Raw genomic sequence first — 6,000 nt, 5'->3', positions numbered from 1 at the left:
TAGGAGTCATCAAAAAGAGGGAAGGAAGCAAAGAACGAGAAGGATGAGATCCAGAAACAGGTGGCCCAAGACAAGACGGAGGCAAGGGAGCCTCGGGCTGACGGCAGGGGTGGGGGCTCCTGAGACGGCAGCCACGCAGGAGAGGAGCGGGCCTCCAAGGGCACACCAAGAGGGCTGGACACCTGGCAGGGCTGAGAGGTAATTAGTGCTGCGATCTGAGAAACCTAAATGTCAGAAAAAAAACAGAATCAAACCAGAGAGACCCGCTGGGACGGAAAAGCTGTCCTAGGTCACACCGTGGCTTGGCTCTGTCGCACAGCAACCGGCCTCCCCAAAGCTGCTCCCTGGCTATAGTGGGGACAGGGGAGCATGGGCCGCGCACACGCGCGCAGGGGAGTGAGCGGCCGAGTTCTCACGTCCTGCGGTGGGGCCTCAGCAGACAACCCCTGAACTGAAAAGCCAGGAAGCGGCAGTACGCACCTGCTCTCAGTGTTTATAGACAGGCATCAGTAGAAGAATGAGCTGAGCAGGCTGAAAATGGTCCCTCTAGGGAAGGGAGAGTGGGGACGGGGTGCGTGCAGCGAGGCCAAGGAGCGCTCTCGGTCTCAATAAACCTTGTAGGGCTGTAGAAGCTGCCTTTTTAAATCACATGCCGGTTTGCTTTTGACCGAACACAATTTTTAAAATGAGTGTGGTGACGTTCACACTAATTGAGGGCCGACCGTGCAAACAGCTGTTTGTGTTCACGTAGGCACCAGGCTGCTGTTCCTACGAAGACACACGGATGAGGGTGCCCCACACGGAAAGGAGCGCGGGGCTCATCCCACGCCGGGGCTGGCTGTCCCCTCGGTGGCCCAAATCTCGGAACGTCTCCTTGAGAGACCAGGCGCGAGCGGTGCTGAAGGCTTTTTCAGCAAACGACTGTGGGATACGGAGTGAGCAGAGCCTAGATCTACAGGCAGCTACTTCTGGCCCTAATTTGGAGAAAAGCAGGGGCAGAAGTGTAGAGAGTGGGGCAGAGAAGCGTGCCGTTTCCTAGGGAGGGCTGACAGACTGGCCCAGCAGCATGGAAAGGACCAGAAGGAAGCCCCGCTTGGGAGCGGGCTCACGCCCGAGCGTCAGGCTGTGTTCCTTATACTCTTGTGTCTCAAGTTCCAGTGGAAAGCGGGCATCTGTGCGTTGATATGGTGACTCATGAGGCCTGTTGTCAGCCACCAAGTCAGCGGCAGCGCAGGCCCAGATCTCGGCAGGAACACCCAGCAGAGAGGCCACCGTCTCAGCACAGGCCAGAAGGGAGAGCTCACAGTGCAAGGCACGGTGCGGAAGGAAAGCACCCCAAGCTCGGGCCGGAGAGCCCAGCTCCCCAGGCCCCCGCTTTGCCACGTCTTACTCCGGTGCCCTTTCTCGGCTTCCTCAGTCATTCATCCGCACGACTGGGCTTTTCTCCAGAAGTACCAGACCAGATGCTTCCAGGGGCAATCCCCGCAGGCGAGAAAGTGTACGCCCTGAGGGCAGGGTCCCTGCTGGCCTTGACCTGCTGTCCCCCAGGCCTATGGTGGGGCGGGAGTGCGGGAACCTGCTGAGGAAGTTTTTCTTCTTTTTTGTTCTTGGGTTTTCCCTTCTATTGCTATTGTTTTCTGTTGGTAAGAAACTCAAAGGTCCAAGTTTATTTTAAAAAGAAATGAGCAAACGGGGGGAAAGTGCGTAGCACAGGGCCTGACGCATAGCAGATACTCAATAGCTGTTTATGGGGTGGATGAAACGGAAGATACCGACGATCAGTTTGTTAAGACTCTTCAAGCTGGAAAATGGCCCTAGTCGATGAAATTAATCCCAGATGAAGAAACAAAAGCCTCGTGAGGAGGGAACATGTGTTTGCGGTCACCTCAGCTAAGCAGGAACGGAGCAGAGTCTCAAGTCCCAGCGCCGTGGGAGCTCGACAGAGGGGCGGTCAGGAGGGAATGCGCAGGGAAGGGTGTGAGCCGCAGGCTGGAACATTTAGAGGAGCGCATCCACGCAACAAAACACGGTTCTGAACTGTCTGGCAGACTTCGGAGGTGGAGAAAGACAGAGTAAAGAGGGCACCCCGCGTCTGGTTCAAGCCCAGCCTCTGCACCTGCCCCATCGCTGAGTCTGAACAGTATGGATGCCAGTGGCATCCGCTGCAGAGAATCCTGGTGGGACTGAAAACAAGTCAGACACGGCATGCGGAGAAAGTGTTTCACAAGCTATAAAGCGTCACAGGTTGTTAACCCGTGGCTGGGATCCCCGCCCCCCCCCCCGAGTAATCTCGCACCAGCTAGTCAACATGGATTCTTCCCGACATTTGCTTCAGCCAGCTACTCGTCGCTTCCGTAATCAAATGGAAGGACTCGAAGGTGGGGCGTAGGTTCTGATGGAGAGGGCGGGAGGAAGAAGTGGGCAGTCAGAATCCAGGTCAGGGTGCTGAGGGGCTGGTCCTGCGTGGTCAAGGGCAGGTTACACCAAGGCAGGGGATAGAGGAGGCCCAGGATCTGGAAACCAGAGTCTAGACACTTTGTAACTGGGCGGGAACCTGGGAACTCGGGAACCCGGGAACCCTCCCTGTTTGGCTTCCCCTTCTGTAGAGGAGAGATAGCATCATGTCTACTAACCGGGAGATTCCTGTAATGCCACGGGGGGTGGTGGCTGTGAAGCGTCCTTAACAGCCTGGATCAGGACTTTCCTGGTGGACAAGAGCCTGCCTGCCAAGGCAGGGACCCAGGTTCGATTCCTCATCCAGGAAGATCCCGTAGCCACAGAGCAGCTAAGCCCGTGGGTCACAACTCCCGAGCCTGTGCTCCAGAGCCTGCGAGTCGCAACTGCTGCGCCCACTCAACACACCAGCGGAGCCCGCACGCCCCGGAGCCTGCGTCCAGCAGCGAGAGGCGTGAGCGCAGGGAGGAGCCGGCCCCGCAAGCCCGGGGGGTGGCCCGCCCACCACAGTCAGAGAAAGCCCGCGCACGACGCAGACCCAGCACGCCAGAGGTTGAATTTAAAATAAGTAAAAGGAAAGCCTTGGAAAACAAGAAGAATCATCGATCACCATCTCTGCAAACGGGAGGTTAGCTTTCCCTTAGAAGAGCGCAGATGACAGGACACAAGGCTCATGCGCGATAGACTTTGGCCCCCGTTATGGGATGAACCGGGCCCCTCTCGCTTGTATGAGGAGGCCCCACCCCCCGGTGTGATTGTACGTGGAGACAAGCCTTTAACAAGGCTGTTATGGTTAAAGGAGGTTACGAGTGTGGGGCCCTAATCCAACAGGACTGGTGACCTTGTAAGATAGGAAAAGACACAGGGGTGTGAGCAGAGAAGAAAGGCCTCCAGACGGGAGGACACCATCACGAGGCCGGGAGGAGGGCCTCAGGAGACACCCAGCCTGCCGACTCGGCGACCCTTGCAGCCTCCGAACTGGGAGAAAGCAGTTGCTACTGGTTAAGCTCCCAGACTGGGGCGGCCCCGAACAAACCCACCACCTGGTAGTTTTTTTCCTCCACTCCTTCCCCCAGAAGAGGCTCTCCCTCCCGTCACAGCAAAGGGCAACACAGACGGCAGCTCGGACAGGCGCTCCAGCCAGCCACTGGAGCAGGCGGCGCGGCGAGCAGTCAAGACCAGTGTGAGGAGCCTGCCCAGTCCGGCTGCGCTAGTCTGGTCCAGCTCCTGCGCTGCTGAGGGAGACCAGCTCTGTCTGCCCTTAGACACCAAGCCGGTCCCCTCTTGCCAAGGCACCAAGATTCTGAGGCTCAACAGAACGAGGAGGTGATGAAAGAGCTTCCGTTGTTGTCGCTAAGCTGTGTCGCTAAGCTGTGTCGCTAAGCTGTGTCCGACGCTTTGCAACCACACGGACTGTAGTCCAAAGCCCAGCGCCCCTCTTGGTTGTGTGCTATGAATTTCCATAGTGGTGCCTCAGAAATAAGGGACAGTGTTTAAATCTTGATCAGGCGCTCCACAAGTAACTCTGTTGAATCCCGAAAGCAAGAAGGCACGGGCACTGTGCGTTCTCCTGACACACTGGCTTCACAGGGCTTGCTCCTTGAGTCTTCCTGATCACCATCACTTGCCAACCTCCGCAGTAAATCACAGAGACGTACTGAGCATGAAGCAGAAGTGGTTCCCAAACTTACAGAGCTCGCCGCGGAGTGGGGCAGCAGGGACGAGAGCCTAAGGGCAGAAGGAAAACTCTGCAGCCCGGGGTGTTTTTTAAACCCAGTTCAGCCTGGGCCCAGACAGCTTCTCCAGCTACTGCCCACACTCCTGCTCCAGGCTGTGCTCCAGCCGAGCCGCTGCGCTCGAAGCTCGGTGGCCTCTGTGCTTTCGCTCTCCTTTCCACCTGAAACGCTGTCTGTGCTTCCGTTACATCCTGCCCATCCGGCGAGGTTGGGGGAGGCAGCCCCTGACACGGCGGCCAATGGCCTCTGCCTCTCGGTGGGCCAAGCCTCGTGGCTGCTTCCAGTGAAGAGTCAGCGGAAGTGACGGGAGAGCGTGTCTAAGGTCAGGTTAGCAAAGGGCGGCGGTGTACCTCGGAAGTCACCCTTGCCGTCACCCGGGGGGAAGCCAGCTCCACGGGCTGAAGCCGTCGTGTAGAGAAGCTTGTGTCACGAGGGATGGGCCTGCCAACGACCCGTTCGGTGAGCTTGAGACTGGGTTCCCCTCCACGTCCTGGCGAGCCTTGAGGCCAGGAGCTTGACTGCAGCCTCCCAGAACACCTTGAGCCAGGGTCATCCTGCTAGGCTGGATCCGATTCTTCACCCACAGAAACTGTGAGATATTAATTGCTTGTGCTCTAAGCCACCAAGTTTTGAGGTAATTTGTTACACGGCAACAGACAGCTACACGCCAGCCCTGGTTCAAGCTGCCCCCCCCGCCCCGGCAACTTCTCTCAGCCAGGCCAGCCCAGAGCAGCTTCTGCCTCCTCTGAACTTGCAGCACCGACTACCTTCTATCCTCTGGGTTTCTGGTCCTTTCCAAGTAACCCAGAGTCAGTAGCTGCTTGAATTTCTTGTGCGTCCCTGTCCAGAGCAAGCATTTGGCAAAGTGGAGAAAGGGGTTTTGAGAGTTTGTGCAGAAAGGGGCTCTGACGTTAATGACACAGCATTGCAGACGGGACTGTGGCTCCGGAAGAGCTCGTTCTCCGTCCTCATCACAGTGAGGCACCGGCGGCCAACACTAACAGGCCGCCCTCTTTGTAAATTCCTTCTGGCTATTTCCTCCTCATTGTGTGAGCAGTTCAGCCTTGCGTTGACAGTTGTGAGAGGCAGCAGAAAGGGCGGCTCTGGGGTCACATCAGAGGAGAGAAGCTAATTGTTTTCTCAGGGCCCCTCTCACGTCCATGCTCTTCAGGGCCCCCGTGGCAGGACGGTGCCGAAGCCCACTTCCTCCACGTAGCACCCCTTATTTAAAAACCCACACCACCTATACACAAAAAAACAAGTGCTGAGGAAGAGGGGGGGAAAGCCGCTGCAGACCCAAGTCACTAAAAGTTCAGGCTAAGAATAGACAAGGAGCTCTGAGAGCCGCTTGGCTATGTGACCTCCTACAGGGGCTTGGCAATCAGCCCGATCCAGCTTTGTTTTCTCTACGCCTTTACAAGGAAAGAGCACTGGCTTGGGAGTCAAGAGCTTTCGGCTCTAGGCCTAGCTCTGGCGTGGTCTTCTTCTGTGACTGTGGGCGAGTCCTTCCCCTCTCTGGGCCTCAGTTTCCCTTCTGGAAACAAGCAGGTTGGACTAGACCCCAGCGGTGACCGAACGCAAAGGAAATTGGAGGAGTCGCACACCCGCCTGAGACCCAGGAGGCCTGACCGCTCGTCCCAGCTTTGCCGCCGAGCAGCCCGACCTCCTTGGGCCTCTGCTTCTCCATCTATGAAATGAGTTGGTCCAGTCCTTCAACCACCCCTTCAGCAAGGACTTTCTGAGCACCGACTGCTTCCCAGGCCTGGTGCTGAGGCAGAGGGTGAGGCAGTGGAGGAGAGGGGAGAGGGGA

This window comes from Ovis aries, chromosome 17, assembly GCF_016772045.2.
Source record: "Ovis aries strain OAR_USU_Benz2616 breed Rambouillet chromosome 17, ARS-UI_Ramb_v3.0, whole genome shotgun sequence".
NCBI classification, from domain to species: Eukaryota; Metazoa; Chordata; class Mammalia; order Artiodactyla; family Bovidae; genus Ovis; species Ovis aries.
The sequence above is the reverse complement of the archived record's forward strand: the minus strand, read 5'-3'. Positions refer to the sequence as shown.